Source organism: Carcharodon carcharias, chromosome 4 (assembly GCF_017639515.1).
Source record: "Carcharodon carcharias isolate sCarCar2 chromosome 4, sCarCar2.pri, whole genome shotgun sequence".
NCBI classification, from domain to species: Eukaryota; Metazoa; Chordata; class Chondrichthyes; order Lamniformes; family Lamnidae; genus Carcharodon; species Carcharodon carcharias.
In genome coordinates, this window is record NC_054470.1 from 76,655,338 (window position 1) to 76,677,886 (window position 22,549).

The following is a 22,549-nucleotide window of genomic DNA, read 5'->3' on the forward strand; positions in this document are numbered from 1 at the left end:
TGTTGGTGCCTGGGTCACATTAATTTTCAAGTGCTAAAATGGGATTATGTTGGAAAATAGCTTGGGAAACTCTGTTCTAGGTGGTAGAAGTCACAGGTTTGGAAGGTACTGTCAAAGAAGCCTTGATGAGTTGCTGCAGTGCCTGTTGTAGGTTCTTTTTTTGGTGTCAGGTATAGCTCTGTTGGTAGCACTCTTGCCTCTGAGTCAGAATGTTGTTGGTTTAAGTCCTATTCCAGACTGACACTCCAGTGTAATACTGAGGAAGCACTGCACTCTTGAGTGGAATGTTAAGTTGAGGCTCCTTCTGCCCTCTTAGGAAAGTGTAAAAGATCTTCAGGCACTATTTTGAAGAGGAGCAGCTAAGTTTCCCCAAAATTTGGCTCTGGCCAAAAATTATCCCCCAATTATTATCAGAAAAATAGATTATCTGGTCATTAGCACATTGTTGTTTGTGGAAGCTTGCTGTGTGCAAACTGTCTGTTCTGTTTACAGCACAATAATGATGACATTTCAAAAAGTACTTAATTGCTGTAAAGTCACGAAAGTCATTATATTAGTGCAATAATTTCATTTTTATTACTTTTTTCTTTTCCCACAAAACTGAAATCTTGCATCCCTGGAACCATTCTAGTCAATCTCCCCTGCACTCTCTGCAAGATTTTGGCATCTTATCTTAAGTTCAGTGATCAGAATTGGAGACAATCGCCCAATATCGAATAGAGCGGGTCGAGTAGAAATGTGATTGGTGGGTGGAGATGTAGTCAGGCCGCACACTGTGTAGCTTCAATTCTGCAGTGCACGTGTTTCTTTTCCAGCAACCTTTCGCCCATAAGCCAGTGTGATTGACAGTCTTGGCTCCCTGTTGGGTGGGGAACGAACGCTCTGGAGGAAGTTACATGTCAGTAGCTGGTAGGGACCCTGCTGGCAGGATAGTGATAGCATGGGGAGCAATACATATATCAGGGAGGATGTCCAATCCTGTGTGCAGGGGTGGGGCTGGTGGGAGGTTGTGTTTATCATTGATCTTGGAAATGGGGCTAGTGATTGTGACTTTGGGATGGGGATGGATGCGTGGGGCAAGGGTGACAATCCTGGGTGGGTAGGGCACCCTTAGTAGGAGCAGGTGTCAGGGTGAAGAACCTCTGCTCCACTGGCCCACAAGCAGTGCTGGAAAGATACTTCCTTAGTGCTTCCCTTTCACTGTAGTTACCTAAGGCCTGGTAAACCTGGCCCTAACTGCAAGACAGGGGAAGTCTGAGGCAACAGCCTCTTTGTGATATTTGAATGATTAGCCCACCTCCTGGATTAATTGCCAGTTCCCCCAGACCATCTCTGTTAAAACCTGAAATGGATGGGTCAGATTGGGTTTGAGATTTTAAAAGCTTGACATTCCGTCAAACAAAATTCCCTCCAAAAGGCCAGCTGAGATGAACCAGTGATTCATAAGGGTTTATATTTCCTTTTGTAATCTGTGGGACATACTTCAGTTGCACAATGGTATTATGAAGGCCTACCTTATATTTTGTAGCATGTGAAGTGTCACTGGCCATTTCTCATGTGACCCACGTGGCATAAGCGGACAGAAATGATATTGGCAGGTGTATACCCTATGTGCACCTGAAGATGCTGAAAGTGCATTTTCATAATGTCAGGTGGAGAAGCAGGTGCCTGGCCATCTGTTTCTGCTGATAGAATTCTCAGATGGGGTTGTTATGAATGCTTGGCTGATCTCCAAGACTCACAAATGCAGCAACTCAGCAAGGGTTGTTTGGATAAGCTGAAGTGGAGTGATTGCTTGACAAATTTATGAGGTTATAATAGCCAGATTGTCCAGTCTCCAGATCATCAGATGTTGGACGTACCTCTCTAGATGCACCTTAAGACCTTTCAGAAGTCCTGATGCAATTACTCCATGGGAATTCCCTGGGAAGTTTGAACTTCTAATGGGCAATTCCACTACTCCCCAGACCCTCTAAAAAAGTTTTGACTCTGCGTTGGAGTCAGAGACTTCAGACAGTTCCAACTTACTTACCTGGATAGCTACCCAGCAAATGATAGACAGAAAAATCCTAGTTAACTCCTAACTACAACTGACTCTTGCAACTCCCCCATTGACCTCCCGACTACCCTCTAACCCCCATGGCTACCCCCAAACAGACCTGACTAGCCACCACCACCCAACTACACCCTGACCTGACCTGACAAGACCCCACCACAGAACTCACCCCCACCCCCCACATTGACCAGACCTGGCTAGCCATTAGCTTCCAACCTGACAACCGCTCTGGCCTGGCCTGACCACTTACCAACCCTCCTACCAATTACCCAATTGCCCACCACACCCAGCTGCTAACCTACCTATCTGCCACCCTACCCACCTACCACCCTACTCAGATTTCACACCACACAGCTACCACATTACAATTTACCCACTTACTTCACCCACCTACCCACTTACGTGCCTAGACATTCACCCATTCACTCACTCATACACTCATTCACTAACACACTGAAAAGCTTGGGGAACACTTTAAACACTTCCCAAAATATGCCAGCTAGTGCTGTTAAAAGGGGGTGTGGCTTCTGCGTAGATTCTCTTCACTGCTCTCCGTGAGGATTGCTGCACTGAGGGAGTCCTGCACTGAGGGAATCTTGCACTGAAGGAGTCCTGCACTGAGGGAGTCCTGCGCTAGGGGAGTCCTGCACTGAGGGAGTTTTGCACTGAGGGAGTCCTGCACTGAGAGTGCCCTGCGCTGAGGGAGTCCTGCACTGTGAGAGCCTTGTGCTGAGGGAGTCCTGCAGCATCCCTTATTGGATGTTGGAGCCTTTTCAAAGTGCACATGTAGGTGGCTAGTTTTTGGTCTGATCAGAGTCAGACACAGGGATCTGACTCTGATTGGAAGTTTTGGGTCAATAATAAGTTTTTTCTTTCTTTGTTCTCTTTTTTTCAATATCTGGGTGCTTACTTGGACAAGATTAAGAGGTATAAAATTGGTAAAGTTTCTGTTATTGATGCGATAATGGTCCTGAGTAATTGACACTATATATGGTTGTAGGAACAGCAGTTTCTTTTTCAAAACAGATTTCTGAATGGACATTTTTCCCCCTCAGCATTTCAACATCTGCTATTGTCATTATATAGTTCATTGTCTCTGTACATGGTGCCTACTGGGTGATTGAGCATGGGGCGCATGAAGGGGGCACACTTAAGACCTTTTTAAACTTACCCTTCAAAAGGTTCCCAAATCCAGACTATGGTTGACAACTCCTCTGAGGGTCCAAAAGCCATGAGTCATGGAGAATCTGGCCCGACTCCATGAGAACTGGAGGTGAGGGGAGAGGTGCTATGGGATGCCTATCGGGTCAGAAGTGCAGAATACTGGCTTTTTGCCTGCACCCTTATCGCATGCCAGCAAAAATTGCCGGTGTTGGGAATTGAGACGAGAGTCCCAGAACTGGATCCCGCCCACCATTTTTAAATGACTTCAGATTCAGCCAGACTCCACGAAAATATGGTCTTCAGTCTTGAAAGGCTCTAGCATAAACATGGTCCTTGCCTAGTGTATCCATGGTGGTGTCATTAAAGAGGAGAGCCCTTAGCTTCTTCTGATGTGACATCCTCTTTTTCTATCAGTGTCAAGATGTGATTATTCAGCAGCCCAGAGTGCATTGCTGCAATCTCCCTTCTAATGTCACTGTGCCTTCAAAAGGGAAGGCTGCCTGCAGCACATGCTTTCTTCCAGCTCCTTTTGGTGTGCAGAAAATGGTGGAAAAGGAATGTAATCCAGGGTAATATTACACATTGAAATGAGGCGAGAACACAGATTTTACATGCTGCTACCCTTGTTTCCAATAAGCATGGGGAGGTCGTGATTTGCACACAACCATTGGGGAAAACATATTTCAAGCCCTATGTCTCTATTTATGAATTCGAGGATCCTATACATGTTTTAAACAACTTGTCTGGCCACCTTCAAAGATTTGTTTATGCAGTAAAAGACGATTGACATAAAATGGTTACAGATTGTGGTATAATCTTTTGTTTTTTCCCCCGGTTGGAAAATAATCCTTTAATGCCTTCTTAAAAAAATCATCAGATCAAATGTATTAAAGGGCACAATTTATATCCTTAGAAGTATGAATTATTGCACAGTATAAATGGCATGGAAATTTTTTGAGGTGAGAGCCCTGGCGTGCAGTCTCACTAACAAAGAGAGGAGATCCTGCTACTACATAGTATAATGCAAAACTAACAGCATCAAGCAATATTCCACATGAAATTTATAGACAGCTTTAAAATTTCTTGTAAACCTCTCAATTATAAATGGACAGTTTTATTTCCTGCAATAGCTACAAACATAAAAACATAATACAATCGTCACACTAAGAGAGGAGAAAGCAATATATCATCCATTGTGAATTATTCCAAGTTAGACTCCTTTTTAAGTTGCAACTTAACAGTTTTTATTTTTATTAATGTAACAATATTAACGGAGATTTGCTTTAGCAAAGACTGACATTAAAAGTTTCCACTTCGTGGGTGGGTTTTCCACTCCCGGCAACTGTCGGGATCTTCCAGTCCCGCCGCAAATCAGTGGACGTCTGGCTGGGGTGCTGCCTCGCCTGCGGTGGGTCCCACCCACAATGGGGCCAGAAAATCCCAGCCCATGTCTTGCAGTCTTTCCCTTCTACTTACTCTGAATTAAATACCATTCAGAACATCAAACACCATTTAACAATACACATGAACTTATTCTGATTTTAGACCATTGAGAAGTCTAATTCCAAACTTAATTAATATATAAGAATAAAATGGGAAGGAATTCATAGAATAATGCAGCACAGAAGGAGAAAATTCAATCCACATACCTCTACTAGCTCTTTGAAAGTACTATTCATTTAGGAGCACTTGCCTTCTCTTTCCTTATAGCTCTGGAAATATATACATCATTTCTTATTCATCACAGAGGACAAGCCCTGGAACTCCCTCCCTAACAGTCCTGTTGGTGTGTCAACACCACATGGACAGTACCAGTCAAGAAAATGGCTCATCACCACTTTTGCTAGGGCAATAAGGAATGAGCAAAAAATGCTGCCCTTGTCAGGCTGCCCATATCACATGAATAAATAAAAAATAAACCCTAAGCCTACTAATAGCAATGCTTTCCATAAGACCATAAGACGTAGGAGCAGAAGTAGACCATTTGGCCCATCCAGTGAGATCATGGCTGATCTGATAATCCACAACTCCACTTTACTGCCTTTTGCCAATAATCCTTGATTTCCCTTACTGATTAAAAATCTGTCTATCTCAGCCTTGAATATATTTAACAGCTCAGCCTCTACAGCCCTCTAGGGTAAAGAATTCCACAGATTCACTAACCCTCTGTGGGAAGAAATTCCTCGTCTGTGTCTTAAATGGGCGAACCCTTACTGTGCAATTATGTCTTTTGGTCCTAGACTCTCCCACAAGGGAAAAAACCTCTCAGCATCTACCCCATTAAGCCTCTTAAGAACCTTGTATGTTTCAATAAGATCGCCTCTCATTCTTCTAAACTCAACCTATTCAACCTCTCAACCTCTCCTCATAAGAAAATCCCTCCCAACCTATTCAACCTCTCAACCTCTCCTCATAAGAAAATCCCTCCCAACCTATTCAACCTCTCAACCTCTCCTCATAAGAAAATCCCTCCGTACCTGGGATCAACCTGGTGAACCTTCTCTGGATTTCCTCCAATGCCAGTACATCTTTCTTTAGACAAGGGGGCCAAAACTGTTCACAGTATTCTAGGTGTGCTCCAACCTTGTATAGTCGTATAGTTTGTATAGTTGTGTTGTTGTATAGCCTTGTATAGCCTTGTATAGTTTTAGTACTCCATACTCCATTCCCTTTAAATCAAAGGCCAACATTCCATTTGCCTTGCCTATTACTTGCTGAATTTGTATGCTAGCTTTTTGTGATTCATGCACGAGGACTCCCAAATCCCTCTGTGCTGTAGCTTTCTGCAGTCTTTCTCCATTTAAATAATATTCAGCTCCTCTGTTCTTCCTGCCAAATTGCATACCCTAACATTATCCCACATTATATTCCAACTGCCAAGTTTTTGCCCATTCACTTAACCTGTCTATAACCCTCTATAGACCCTTTGTGTCATCCTCACCACTCGCCTTCCCACTATTTTTGTGTCATCCACACACTTGGCAATAGTACGTTCACTTCCCTTATCCAAGTCATTAATATATATTGTAACTAGTTGTGGCCCCAGCACTGATCCCTATGGCACTCCACTAGTTACAGATTGCCATCCTGAAAATGCCCTCCTTATCCCAACTCTCTGTCTTCTATTATTTAGCTAATCTTCTATCCATGTTAACGTACTACTCCGAAGCCATGGGCTCTTATCTCATTATGTGTGGTGTCTTATCAAGCACCTTTTGGAAATCCAAATATACTACATCTACTGGTTCCCCTTTATATATCCTGCTTATTACCTCCTCAAAGAATTCTGAAAAAAATGTCGGGCATAGGTTCCCCTTCTTGAAGCCATACTGACTCTGCTTGATTATATTATGTACTTCAAAATGTTTTTCATATTACATCCTTTATTATAGACTCTAACACTTCCCCAATGACAGATGTCACTCCCATACTATAAACCTCTGCTATTCTTACTAACCAGTTATTCATTCTTGGCACCCTTTCCCTGAAATCTTTCTTTTCCTTCTCACTGTAAGACCCTTTAAAGACCTTCAGAAAATTTGCCAGAACCTTTTCAATTTCCTGAACTCGGTTGCCCCCTGTTTGTTCTGAACACGAATTTTACTTTATTTTTCTATGCCTAATCATTTATTTTGCTCTCATGACCTACGTAGCGGTGTGTAGTTGCAATGTGTACAATTTTCAGTGCTGAATGATAATTTTAAAGAGCTGCCATTCAATTATAGAACCCCAAGACTAGCTTAGCGATTTTTCGATGGTATTTGTAGAGTGAATGACAAAACCAAGTTCTGAAATGGAGGTCAGAGTTTTTGGGGTTTAAAACATTTTTGGCCATCAGCAGCAGCATGCTGTTTGACTCAATCGTCTGGAAGGTGGGAAATTGAAACCCTGCCTCCGGGGATCACTATCCAATTAAGGATGACGGGTGGCCTGAGAAGATGGGGTGTTGATTTAGTCCGCCCCACGGCAAGGATGGCCGGCAGCCTTCACTGAAGTGAGGATACTGCATTTTTTTGTTCATTCATGGGATATGAGTGTTGCTGGCTAGGCCAGCATTTACTGCTCATCCCTAATTGCCTTGAGAAGATGGTGATGAGCTGCCTTCTTGAACTGCTGCAGTCCATGCTCAGCAGAATGTAGAGGAGCCGGAGGTGTTATTAGCTTGACAGGAGCAACTATCATCGCAGCATTATCTGAGACATCAGTCTCCAGGAACTCCTCATGCAATGGTGAACCTCTGCCAGCTGAAGACATCAGCCTTGCCATGTTTTGCTGTTCAATGTTAGAATATCTTGAACTATCATGCTGCTTCTACCTTCCGTTATAGCTGCCTCCTCTGAGTTGGAAAGGTGTTGACATAGAATGGGGCCCGGTGAAGCTTGGAAAAAATGCAATGTCTGTTGAAGTTTGCAGTTAATTGCCTAATTATCTACCTCAGTTGGTTTTCTGTAGTTGAGGTTTCCAACATTAGACTCAGCCCGCCTCAGGGAAAAGCGTTTGGAGATGGGAACATGTCTGCACGCTAACCCAATTTATTTTTCTCTCATTTTGCCCACATCCCTGTCTCTCCAAATGCATCTCCACGGGCCTCGTAAAATTCCTACCATAGTAGCAGGCATTCAATGAACTGTTCACTCTAGTATCTCTATAGATTTCTTATTCATGTAGCTAGATATAGCATTTAGCCTGGCACGTAAAAATGCACCTCTTGATTGCTAAAAGCAATGTAATATCTATTTATATATTCATGAGAATTTTCCAGCACCAAGCAACAATTCCTAGACATATAGAATAGTGATTCATGTCTATGCATGGCTGTCCAATGAGAGTTACCACTATCACCTGTTTAGAGTGAACACAAAAGGGATCTTCATATTCATCATCTTGAGTTTTAACTGAGCCAAATGAAGCAAGTGTCAATTTTATTATATCAGTAAAAATCTTAGGAATCAGCCTTAGCTCAGTGGCAGCATTTTCATCTCTGAAGCAAACAGTTTACAGGATCAAGTAGTGTTCCAGAGAGATAACCCAGACTGACACATATTGCAGTCACGACAGGGTGCTACACAGTCAGAGGCACAGACTTTTAGGTAAAGTGTTAAAGTTCCATCTGTCCTCTCTGGTTAATATAGAAGCTGCCTTGGAAGTATTCCAAGGTGTAGAAGTTCTCTCAGAGGCTTGACTAATATTTCCCCCTCAACCAGCATTTGGAACAGATAGCTATTTGCAGGAACATGCTACATGCAGAATGGCTGCTGAATTTCCTGTATTTATAACAGTGACTACACTTTAAGAGTATTTCATTGGCTGTGAAGCACTTTGGGGCATCCCAGGTCAAGAAAGGTAGTATATAACTACAAGTTCTTCCTTTAAGCTTATGGGCAGGATCTTCCGGTTGGCAAGTGGGGGCGGGGCCTGCTCACTGACACGTAAAATGATGCGGGATTACATCGGGTGGAACTCCTGATGTCACCCCACGTCATTTCCATTTTCAGGTCGACAGAGGAGCAGCCCAGTCAGCTGGGTGCCCTCTGTCCTGTCAGCGGCCTATTGAGGCCAATAATGAAGTAATTAAGGTTATTAATGGACCTGCCCTGTCCAACCTTAAGGTTGGCGAGCAGGCCGGGAGCCCCGGCGGGCATTGGAAAAAGCATGAAACCTCATCCACAGGCGGGATGAGGTTTCATGAGGATATATAAATTTTAATCACATCTTTCAATGAAAGTTACAGACATATCCCAACTCATGTGACAGTGTCACATGAGGGGACATGGCAGGGAAATGTTTTAAACCTCTTTGTTTAAAGTTTAAAATTGGAGACAATCTCCCTGAGGCAGCACTTAGCTTCAGGGAGATCTGTGCGCTCTTTTGCACACGGGAGAAACCACCACTCCGCACCCCCCCACCGCCCGCACAGGGAGCGCATAGCGCTCCTGAGCATATGTCACGCTGGGCTGGCCTTAATTGGCCCGCCCACATAAAATGGCGGTGTGCTCTCACTTGGGGGCGCTGATCGAAGGAGCGCCCACCCACGTCTGCTCCCACACATTCCCCCCAACGGGAGAAAAATTTTTCTTTATGAAACAGCACACTGAACCAGCTAGACCCCGAGTTTCTAGATTCTTACTAATGAGTTAAATTCTTTTCTCATGATTTTAGACCATGATGTATATTTTCTTACATCTTTATTGAACCAAACAAAAAATGGTGAGCTCCTTGTGTCACAGGAAAAAATTACCTAGATTTTCTGCTAAGAACCTGGCTAGTTAACATTTAAGGCCTTTTCATTTTATTGCCATTTTTAGTGAATTCTTCTCCATCACTCTTTCTCCCACTTTCAATTAAGAGCCAATGACTAAAACAACTTCCCAATAACATAGAACAGTTTTAATCAAAGCCTGGATATACTAAAGATGTCAAATACACTGACTGCAAATATTAAAACTAATCTGATTGTTTAGGCCAGAAGACAGGTTTGTATAATAGCCAAAAATTCTAAAACTAAGAAAATGTTAAACTAAATTGCATCTTTTCTTCTTCACCAACCTGTGTAACAGCACTTATTGCTAAAAAAGAGTTTGTCACTTGATAGCACCCACCCAACTATTCAGACTATATCTCAAAATAAACAAGAATTCAAATGCAATATTTTACTGGCCAGATTTGCCCATGAATATGGCAAGATCTGCAAAATGCCTGTCCTCTTCCTGAGGTGGGGGTTGCTCTACTTTTCTATATAAGGACGATATTGTTAAATAAACACTTCAGGCTTTATTCTTTGATTTCTAATTCCATTAATAAACTAACATTAACAGTTTAAATAAAATAAAGACCCTCACTGAATCTATCTTAGACAAACCTCTTTAAGCCATAAGCAATGTTTTTTTTTAACTTACCTTTTAGACAGTAAAACCTCTATAAATAAAAATTATATTTTGTTCAGGAAGATCACCAGTTTAATAAAATAGAATGTTTCAGGAGCAATTTTAATATGTGCCAATATTCATACATATTCGTTATGTTTGCACACTTGTATGCACTGTATAAAATCTCTGAAGAGAAAAGAAGCTACTAGTAGCCTTTCACATTCAAGAACTTCATAAGGTATGATTCTACGAAGGTAATGACTTCTAAGCAGTAAACTAGTGGCATTTCACCCTTGCAAACTCATGATCATTCATAAAATAAATTTGAGGCCTTCGCTCTGACTTTTTTTCAAGATTTTACTGGTAGCTTTAATAGCATTTAGATGATTTTTTCACTAGTTTACCCTCATGAGCAGTTATGAATTGGTCATTAAAAATAAACTGAATAATTGGGCCATAAAAAATTTCCACTGATGGTTGCTAGGAACATACGGTACCAGGGCCAATGATAACCTAATTTCACACTTGGATATAACAGTAAATGTGTAATTCTCTCTGTGCACCAGTGGGTGACAGCTATACCACAGAAGCTCAGGAAAGCAGGTAGGGTGGTTGACAAGGGGCCAATTAGCTGCACTACTGACATTCTACCAGCCTCTGCGCTTTGTCTATGGGAAAACTCCAAGGATAGCTCCTCTGTTCCGATGTGTTTTTTTCCATGTCAATAATTGATCTGTTCACATCCATGATAGAACCATGTCAATCTTTTATACTTTTGACATTCTTTTTAAAAACTTCTTATCTAACTCACTCCTCTTCTCCTAAATATACTGACTCATATTGGACTGTAATTTCACGTTGGCAACTTTCTCAGCCAAGTAGATTATGCATATGTAATGAAGTGTCAACAGCTTGATATGGTAGTGGAATGTCTTACGTATTGAACCATTAATTCAAGCAGTCTAACATTCCTGGGAACATGAGTTTCAATCCCACAATGGCGATTTAAGAGTTTGAATTCAGATTTTAAAATGTGAAAATTAAAAAAAACTGGCATTAGTTAAAATGTGTAAAACAAAATTAATTCATTGATATGCTTTAGGGTAGGAAACCAGTTAGTTTGGTCAATATGTGACTCCAGTTCCACATCAACACAGATGACTCTAGCCTGAAGTTGCTGTTCTCAGCTTTCTTACTGCTCACAATGTCTCTCCCAGCATTCAGAGTGTTATCCAGTCACAAGCACATTTAGCATTGAACTGCAATCCATTGTCACAGAGATGAGGAGGCAGAGCAGTGTTTGCGCACTGCCTGCATCATTTCCATCAGGCGCATTGCGATCACCATTCATGTCCACTTAGCAACTGATCCAATGCTTAGCCAAAAGTATTAGTTTTCTTTCTGAGGAAGCAGTTGTAGCAGTTCTGTACTTGTGTCCACAAATATTTTCGAAGGTCAACTTGTAAAATTAAAGTCCAGCCTCAATTTGGCAAATCAACTTGAAAGCAATGACAAGATCAAGGGCTGAATCTTCCTGCCGACATGTGGGGGTGGGCCCGACACGTTGATACGCAAAATGACGTGCGATGATGTCAGTCGTGCATCCCAAGGTCATCACACGTCATTTTGATATTTCGTTCGGTGGGCGTGCGCCGGAGGCAGCTGCATGGCCGCCAAAATGCCAATGGCCTATTAAGACCATTAAAAAAGTAATTAACCTAGTTAAGAACGCTTCCCATCTAACCTTAAGGTTGGCAGGCAGGCGAAGAGCCCAAGCAGCCTTCGTGCTTTTGAGGATACCTCATCCACGGGCGGGGTGAGGTTTCCTGAAGCTTTTATTAAACAATTAAATACGCTTTCCAAATTTCACAAACATGCCCCAGCTCATGTGACACTGTCACATGTGGGGACAGGTTTAAATAAATTTTTACTTTGTTAAAAAGTTTTATAATCCATTCAATTTCCCTGGGGCAGCTCCGTGCCTCAGGGAGATTGCTGCACTCTTTCCTGCGCATGCCCCCGCCCCGCCTGCACCTGCCCAGCCCGCCCGCCAAAGGAAAAGTTCTCCCCCAAGGCCTCAGTATGTTGGCAATCATGGGATATATCCATGCCCTGTTATAATTTTTTTCCTGCACGGCACGCACATCTCAAGGACCAATACAAAAAACAATTCATTTAAAGTCACAAAGACACATTTTGGCTGGTTTTATGGCCTTGTTCTCCACTGAATGAATTGATCTACAATTGTTGGGCAGAATTTAATGCCACCCATCACCAATACCCCCTCCCCCTCCTCCCACCAACCCCCCCTCCTCCCACCTTCCCCGAGAACTGGCCTGGAGGCTGGGAGGCAGGGAGGGCTATTTAATCAGTCAGGAACATGCGGGGTGGGGATCTTGTCACCTTCCCTACTTCGTCCCCCAAGCCCAATTAAGTCAGGGATGAGGAAGATCAAGGCCGACTTTCCTGCCGCATAGACCATTTGAGGCCCTTAAGTGACCAACTGAGGGCCACTTAAGGGCACTATCCCATCACCCCTGGTAGAATACCAGCACCTGGGGACCCATGCCATGTGGGGACACTGCCATGTATACATAGGCAGCCCATCTCAGGGTGGGTGGGGGTCCTCCTGTTTGGGTACCCTGTACAGCCTGGAGGTCTCCACCAGCAGAAAGGGCTATTCCCATACAAAGACGTCCCCTGCCTTCCACACCAATATCCTCCTCACAATCTCTAGGCCCTGCTTGACAGGCAAGGTTGCCCCAATTACTTGCACTCCAGGGCCTCCATGACTGCTCCTTATCCTGGGTATCCTGTGTGTCTTGCAGTCCCTGCAGTGGCCAGTGCCCTCAGCATTGCTGCTAGGACTGAAGAACTGCCAGCCATCTGATTGGCTGGCAGCTCTAGGAGGCAGAATCCTTGTCTTGAAGGCTCCAGGAACTCAGAAGGCAGGCAGTAGGTGCCTGACTGGAATTTAATCACAGCGGGGCTCCCAGAAATGGCTGCAGCATGGATATCATTGGTTCTCAGCTGATGGACGGGGCTATTGCGTGACTATTAATTCAGTTCAATATGTGTACGGGAGGAGACAATGGAATGTACACAAGCAATAGTAATTTTTGTGAATTAAACTTAGATGAAGAATATTTTCTCACTAGTTTCAGCTGTTTGCTTGCAATTTTTATTATCGATGCAAAACATCTTCAGTAAATGATCATTAATCATCACATCTTTGGTTGAAACATAGAAAATAGGGGCAGGAGTAGGCCATTTGGCCCTTCGAGCCTACTCCGCCATTCATGGCTGATCATCCCACTCAATAGCCCGCTCCCACTTTCTCCCCATATCCCTTGATCCCTTTCACCCCAAATTTGCAGCCAGCAAATGACAGGGTCATTGCTTTAACAAATACCTTGTAGGTGTTTTAATACTAGGTTTCTGGAAGATCAATATGCAAGTCAGGAATAAAAAATACATTTTGGACAGGATCTATCCTTTGGCATGCGGGGCGGGCCTGACACGCTGACGTGCAAAATGGAGCGAAATACTTTGTTTGGCAGGCACGCGCCGGAGTTGGCTGCGTGCCCGCCGAAATGTAAATGGCCTTTTAAGGCTATTAAGAAATCAATTGAGCCATTTGAGAATGCTGCCTGTCCAACCTTAAGGTTGGCGGACAGATGAAAAGCCCAAGTGGCCTTCTCCTTTTTCAGGAAACCTCACCCACGAGCAGGATGAGTTTTCCTGAGGCTTTTATTAAATAAATAAACACATTTTCATAAATGTAAAAACATGTCCTCACTCAGGTGGCACAGTCACATGAGGGGATATGTTTAAATACATTTTTACATCATTTCTTTCATTATTTTAATATTCATTCAATCTCCCTGATGTAGCTTCATGCCTCAATGGAGGTTGCTGCACTCTTTGATGTGCATGCACGAAAGAGCACCATCACTGACTCTCCCTACTCCTCACGCCCGCACAGGTAGTGCTGAGTGCTACCTGCTGCTTATTATGCTAGACGGACCTTAATTGGGTGGGCGGTGGTCGGCTCTGCGCTCGGCCGTCCCCGCTCCCACCCAGCCTGCCTGCCATAGGAAAAATCCTGGTCTGTGAAAATAACACAAATAGAGATCACAATGTTAACAACCAAGGAGAAAAGAAAACATAAATCACATGCTGCCTTGTATAGGTACAGTGAACACAGGAAATTTCAACAAAATTAATAACTCACACATGTATTCTTATTTTAGAATTGAAAACTTATATAAAATATTACATTGGAACCAATACAATATGAGCCTTAGACTTCTAACAATAAGAAATATTTCTCCCTAAATATTCAGTGACAACACACACATTTTTAATCCTCCTGTGTATGTTAACGAGCCACTGGTAATTAATATTTGTATGATCTACAGAAAAGCTGGTTCAAATAAAACTGCCTACAGAATTACTTTGAATTAGTAAAAGATATTATGGATAAATTCAAGGCAGTTATCCAATCCCAGGGTTCAGAAGACTGTTATTAAACAGTTTTAATTTTCCTATTATAGTTTATGGCTTCTAAAACTCTCAGATATGTTATTACCTTATGTTCACTTCCAGGTGTCGTTAATTCCCTATGTAGCTGAATAATAAAGTAGCAAGTTAATGCCATGTCTTTATCAGTGTCTTAATTCTGTTCATTGCATATTTTATTAATGCCAAGCCATCATCTTGTCCAGTTAGAAACTTTATTGATTTAAAACAACCTTATATATTGGGCAAATTCCAAACGCTGTTGGGCTTGATTCTCAAATATGTGTTGAGCATTTTATCAATAAAGCTATTAAGTTAAATTATCTTGGTCATATGTGGTGCTTATTGTGCATTTTAGGTTAGCACTATATTGAATAAATTAGTTTCTGTGTAGCAAGATGTATGATCAGTAGTCCCAAGTTACACGGTTGTCAGCAATGATAGCAATGAGGGCAACACTACTTCTGTCATAACAGTGAACTAAATTTTCCTGTCAAAATAACAGTGAGGTTAATGGTGCTCACCATTAGTTATGTTCGAATGGGACAGCAACTTCAGGCAAGAGCAAATGTATGGTTAAACTCAAAAGTCCAAGGGGCAGAATTTTCCCCCCGTTGAGGGGGAAGTTCAGGAGTGGGCACGTGGAGGTGCGCCTCCAATCGGTGCCCTCAATCGGGGGTGGGGTGGGGTGGGGGAGGGGGGACGCCGCCATTTTATGTGGGCGGGCCAATTCCGTGACGTCTGCAAGGAAATACTATACACTCCCTGTGCAGGCATGGGGGATTCCCTAAGCCGAGAGTGCGCTCTTTCACACATGCACGCGAAAGAGTGCACTCATCTCCCTGAGGCTAAATGCTGCAACACTACTTCTGTCATAACAGTGAACCAAATTTTCCTGTCAAAATAACATCAGCTAAGTGCTGCCTCAGGGAGATCGGCTCCACATTAAAAAATGTTAAAAACAGAAAAAAAAAAATTCCCTGACATGTCCCCTCATGTGACATTGTAACATGAGTTGGGACACATCCATCACTTTTAGTTACACTTTTATTAACTTTTTAAAAACCTACATGAAACCTTATTCTGCCTGTGGATGAGGCTTTATGCTTTCTCTGAAACCCGCCAGGTCTCCTGGCCTGCCCTTAAGGTTGGATGGGCAGGTCCTCGAAGTGCTGCAATTAGTTTTTCAATAGCCTCAATTGGCCATTGACAGGTCGGCGGGTGCACAGCTGATGCAGCTGAGCCCTCGCTGACCTGAAAATTGAAATGAGGTGGGATGATGTCGGGAGTTCCGCCCAACGTCATCCCACATCATTTTACATTTTACGCATCGGCGAGCAGGCCCTGCCCCATGCTCGCCGACCAGAAAATCCTGGCCCAAAAGTTGCTCTCTGAATTATATTGCTCTACCATTTGCGTTATGAAAATGGCATCTCACTGTCTGCTTCACCATTGAAACACATCTAGTGAATGAAATCCCTGTATTTGCACAGGAGACACAAACTAAGCTCGTCAGTTTAAGTCAAGTTGTTTCAAGTCTAAGTAACATTTAGTGACATAATAAATGTTAATTACTGCCAATTAACCTCTCTGGCTCTAAAAATTAACTATTACAAGTTTGGAATGTTATTCCTTCAGATTATATTTGTTGTTGCAGATCTTAAAAAGGCAACATTTAATATTTTAATTTCTTTTCACTTTTCTTCTGTTTCTTTTCTTTCTCTCGTAATCCAATCTTTTCTTTCTCTCGTAATCCAATCTTCTTTTGCCTCTTTCTATTTCTTTCTGTACCTAATTTCGCATTGTTTTTCCCACTCTGATTTACACTTCCTTCTCAGTCTGTGCACTTTTATTTGTTAATTCTTCAAACTAATTCCTTAAGGGATTACATAGCTTCTTGCCCTGTTCACTCAGGTCCAAAGGTGCCTTGTTTCCCTCACAGCATTGTTATCAGCTCACAACCTGCCACACAACAAATGTAAAAACCTCAACATGTAAGGGCAAATCTAACTAACAACAGATGCCATTTGATGCTTACAACAGCAAAAGTAATTTGTATCACATGAAATTAGTATATGGTAGCTTTATTTCCTTCAGGGACATACAGGATATTGTAATAAATAAAATTAACAAAATAACTCTAAAAGGCTTTTTTTTTAAGATTGCTGCCATGTTTAGAATGCAGGCAAGGATTGAGATTGTACAGAAGTGAAACCATGCTGACAAATTTGAGGCTCTAGATGGCAGTAAAGTATTAAGTCTCTTTTCCTGCTCTGCAGGTGTACGTGATAATTATTTTCAAATTTGCATTTGCACTCAGAAGGACCTGGCAGTTAGTTGCTCTTTTGTCAGATTCAAAGGCTGATTGTAAGTAGTGATGCTGTAATTTTTTCAGATTTTTGCCAGATGGTAAATTACCAAAGAGAATTGTGATATTTGTCACATTAACAAACAGCACCATTGCATGCCATCCTGTGATATAAAATTAAACTTAGAACAAACTGCGGGTGGGGGTGGGGGACCCTCATTAAAGCACTGACACTTGAGATATTACAGGTATCAGTTAATATGGAAAATCTATCACATTATTACTTGGTTTTGTCTGAATAAAAAATGCATTCCATTAGTAATAATGAATGCAAACCTAAGTAATATATTCATCAAATTTTGCACAAATGTTTCCAGATGATCTAGAATTTTCACCACATCAAACCATTTTGGTATTAGTATATTCTTCATTCTAAATACTGTCTGTACCTCCTGTATCCCAATGAAGGGGAGACTCAATGAATGGAATATATAACTTTTTTTTTGTAAATGGTATGTGGGCATTGCTGTAGGCCAGCTTTTAATTCCCATCCCTAATTGCCTTTGAGAAGGTGATGGTGTCCTGCCTCCTCGAGCTGCTGCAGTCCACATGTTGTAAAGGGAGGTCCAGCAACAGTGGAGGAACAGCGATATATTTTCAAGTCAGGATGGTGCATTACTTGGAGGGGGACTTGCAGGTGATAGTGTTCCCATGCACCTGCTGCCCTTGTCCTTCTAGATGGTAAAGGCCGCGTGTTTGGAAGATGTTGTTGAAGGACCCTTAATGAATTGCTGCAGTGCTGCTACTGTGCATCGGTGGTGAATAGTTAAGGCAGTGGATGAGGTGTCAATCAAGCAGGCTACCTTTTCCTGGATGGCATCAAGCTTCTTGAGTGTTGTAAGAGCTGCACTCATCTAGGCAAGTGGAAAGTATTTCATCACATTCCTGGCTTGTGCCTTGCAGATGGTGGACAGGCTTTGGGGCGTCAGGGGGTGAGTTACTCTCCTCAGAATGCCCAGCCTCTGACCTGGTCTTGTAGCCACAGTATTTATATGGCTGGTCCAGTTTAGTTTCTGGTCAATGGTAACCCCCAGAATGTTGATAGTGGGGGATTCAGTGATGAATGTCAAGGGGAGATGGTTAGATTCTCTCTTGTTGGAGATGGTCGTTATTGGCACTTGTGTGACAGGAATGTTAGTAGCCATTTATCACCCCAACCCTGGATATTGTCCAGGTTTTGTTGCATTTGGACATCAACTGCTTCAGTATCTGAGGAGTCATGAATGGTGCTGAACATTGTGCAATCAACAGCGAGCATCCCCAAGTCTGAATTTATGATGGAGGGAAGGTCATTGATGAAGCAGCTGAAGATGGTTGGGCCTAGGACACTACCCTGAGGAACTCCTGCAGTGATGTCCTGGGACTGAGATGATTGACTTCCAACAACCACAACCATCTTCCTTTGTGCGAGGTATGACTCCAACCATTGGAAAGTTTTCCCTCGATTCCCATTGACTTCATTTTCGCTCAGGCTCCTTGATGCCAAACTTAGTCAAATGCTGCCTTGATGTCAAGGACAGTCAGTCTCACCTCATCTCTTCATTTCAGCTCTTTTGTCCATGTTTGGGCCAAGGCTGTAATGAGGTCAGTGGCTGAGTGGGCCTGGTAAAACCCAAATTGAGCATCTGTAAGCAGTTTATTGCTGAATGAGTGCCACTTGATAGCACTGTTGACAACACTTTCCATTACTTTGCTGATGATCATACAACGTAGAAGGAAGACATTTGGGCCATAGTGTCTGTGCTGGTTCTTTGAAAGATCTATCCAAATGGTCTCACTGTCTTTCTCTATCCTCAGATCCCTGGAAATGTCTCCCTTTCAAGTATGTATCCATTTCCCCATTGAAAGTTATTTTGCCAATTATCTTATGTCTGCATTCTCTGGTTACTGATCTTCCTGCCAGTAGAAATAATTTCTCCCTTAGGGGGTAATCAGAGAATCTCCAAGACCAAAGGAGGGGTCCACCAGTGGCAATGGTGACCCCATGACCCCCAATATGCAGCCCTTTTCCACTTCTTTGTACTTTCTGTATTTCGTTATTCAGTGAGCTCTGCATTTGTTTGGCCTACCTTTCACCCCGGTGGAAATTTACTTTGACCGTACCCATCTACCTCTTCTTTAAAGGTAGCCCATCATTCAGTTATAGTTCTGCCTGCCAGTCTTTGCTTCCAATTTATCTGGATCAGATCCATTCTCACCCATTGAAGTTGGCTTTCCTCCAATTAATTAATCTTACTCTGGTTGCTCCTTGTCCTTTTCTGTAGCCAGCCTAAACCTTATGATATAATCATTACTGTCCCCCAAATGTTCCCCCTATTGACACTTGATCCACTTGTCCCAGGCTATCCACAAGAAACAGGTCCATCAAGCTTCCATCCTTAAGATAAAAGCAAAATACTGCAGATGCTAGAAATCTGAAACAAGGACAAAAAATGCCTGAAAAACTCAGCAAGTCTAATTGCATCCATGGAGAGAGAAACAGAGTTAACGTCTCGAGCCCCTATGACCCTTCTTCAGAGATCTGTTTCTCTCGTCACAGATGCTGCTAGACCTGCTGAGTTTTTCCAGCATTTTCTGTTTTTGCTTCAGAAGGCCTCCTTCCTCGTTGGAGTGGAAAAATACTGCTGTTGGAAATTCTCTTGAACACACTCTAGGAACTCTTGCTCCCTCTAGAACAATAAAATAACATTTTAGAACTACTTTGTGGCAATTTGTCCTATAACAATTATAGCACCCACAGTAGCAGGACCTCAGGGGCTAACATAACTCACTTCTAATAGAGCAATCACAGCAACAGTCACTGACTGTTTAACACACAGATCCAATAATTCTTCATGTAGTAATAGTGCCCCTTAAAAACACAAAGCAATCTACAACATTTTTTTGTTTGCATTGTTTCTGGACATAGAATACTAATGATATATTCTCTCTCTGACCATTAGTCACCAGCATCACAATTTTGACATTAAAGAAAGAACAAGCTTGCATTTCTCTCATGCCTTTCACAAACTAAGGACAACCCAAAGCACTTCACAACCAATGTGAGACTGTTCTATTTCAAAGTTTAGTCACTGGTGTAATGTAGAGCAGTGCCTTTCAACCTTTTACTTTGGAGAACCCCTTCTTCATGTGGATTCGAATCATGGATACCCTAGCTAAATTATGATACTTTCTTGTACTCATAGGGCAGAATTTTCTGTCTGTCGGGCGGGCAGGCCCGACCCAATCTCTGGTGGGCGGCGCACCGCCATTTTACTTGGGCAGACCAATTAAGGCCCGCTCAGCGTGACGTCTGGCGGGAAGCGCTATGCGCTCCCTGTGCGGGTGGGGTGTTGATTCCCCAAAAGCGAGTGCTGCATCAGGGAGATTGTTTACACTTTTAAAAAGATTAAAACTAGAAAAAAACGTTCCCTCACATGACATGGGACATGTTCCTTTTTTAGAACCCTGCATGAAACCTCATTTTGCCGGTGGATGAGGTTTCATGTTTTTTCTAGTTGCCACTGGGGCTCCTGGCCTGCCCACCAACCTTAATGTTGGGCGGGCAGGTCCTTTAATTGTTTGAATGGTCCTGTCAATGGCCTCAATTGGCCATTGACAGGTTGGCGGGCCCGCAGCTGATTTTGCTGTGCCCCCGCCTTCCTGAAAATTTAAAGGGGGCGGGATGATGTCGGGGGTTCAGCCCAACGTCATTTTGCGTCATTTTACGTGTCGGCGAGTGGGCCATGCCCCCTGCTCGCCGACAGTAAAATTCTGCCCATAATATATAAGTGCTACATGTAAAGAGTGTTTTAATAATGCTTTTAAAAACACGCTGGTATTTAGTTACAGATTTCAGTAAGATGGAAGTGCCTGCTCCCCAATACAAGCTTTGTCTACTGGCAAGTGCACAGACAGAGCATAATTACGGAATGAGCAGAAGACTAACAAGAGCAGCAGCATGGAGAGACAAGCATCAAAGAAAGAGCAGAACATGGAGAAAGCACAGTATAGAGAAAGCACTTGTGAAGTAAAAAGAGAGAGGAGCACTGAGACAGTAGAAGTATGAGGGAAGAAGAGTATGAAGAGAGCACAAGAGGAGCAGGGAGTGAGTAGAAGCATGCAGCGTGCAGGCCATGGCTGCTCACCTGCTTACTCTTGACCACAACGCCATGGACAGTCACCACCATCACCCATGCATAAAGCAGGCCCTGCACCACAGACCCCATGAAAGGTCTCTGTGAACCCCTAGGGGTTCAAAGATCCAAGTTTGAAAACCACTGTTATTGAGGAATTAAGCAGCCAATCTAGGTGGATCAAGGAACTAAAACTAACACTGTTTTAGTGGTGTTAGTGTAATTCTAAATATTGGTTTGGATTTCAGTTGAACTCCTTTATCCGTAAATCCGAAAACCGAACACATCTAAAAACCACAATTTTTTTGAACCGTATTGACCTTTAGCGCTGAAGTCTAATTGTTTGTCTGCACTGTTTACCTTACAATTTTTGTGGTGAACATGTTAAAAAGAAACTTATTACAGGTACCCTGTATTTATAATACATCTGACTTTTCTAGCCATTTTACTTACTTTAGACTATAGCTAGTCTAGGCTTAGGCTATTGTAATATAAGTTTATATGTGGTATCCGAAAACTGAAATTATCTGAAATCCAAAATGCAATCAGCCCTGAAGGTTTTGGATAACGGATACTCGGCCTGTAATGTAATTTGGCTGAGGGGAGACAGTGGTGAAGTGACAATTGTCGCTGGACTAGTAATCCAGAAGCCAAGGCCAATGTTCTGGCCAAATCCCACATTTCAGCTGGTGAAATTTAAATTCAATTAATAAAATATGGAATTAATCTCATGTCAACTATCATTGATTATTGTAAAAGCCCATCTGGTTTACTAATATCCTTTAGAGAAGGAAATTTGCTGTCCTCACCTGATCTGGTCTACATGCTTATCCAGACCCACAGCAATGTAGTTGACTCTTAACTGCCCTATGAAATGGCCTAGCTAGCCACTAATTTCAAGGGTAATTAGGGATGGGCAATGTTGTTGTCATTTTGACAAACAGACCACAGGAGACTCAGGTACAAGTTACGATCCTTTATTTGAGCAATTGCAAGGAGGGCACCATCTCAATACAGCTTGAGACAGCACTCTGCTAAACTACAAGTATTCAACATATTTATATATTATTGGTCACGTACAAGAACAGTTTTCAGATTCCAATCTCGTCAACATATAGGTTTACATTACAAGACATCTCTGGTAACAAGTACATCCCTATTTGTTTTCACCCAGGCAGAGACCTTATCATCTGTTCTTTCCCTATCTGTTGAAGAGCACACTTAATCTTAGTTGTTATTGCCATCCTCTGACTACAGCCTGGCTCAAGGCCTTTCTGTTGTTTGCAGGCCCTTAAGGCTGTGCAAGATTCATCTGGTAACCTTTAACTGCCAATGTGCTTGGAGATTTTAAGTAATTCATTCACTTTCAATAAGTTCTTTCTATACCCCTATATTCCTCCTAATAATTACTGTATCCCTTTATTTCACCCTAACAGGCAACCAGTACCCATCCCCTGGA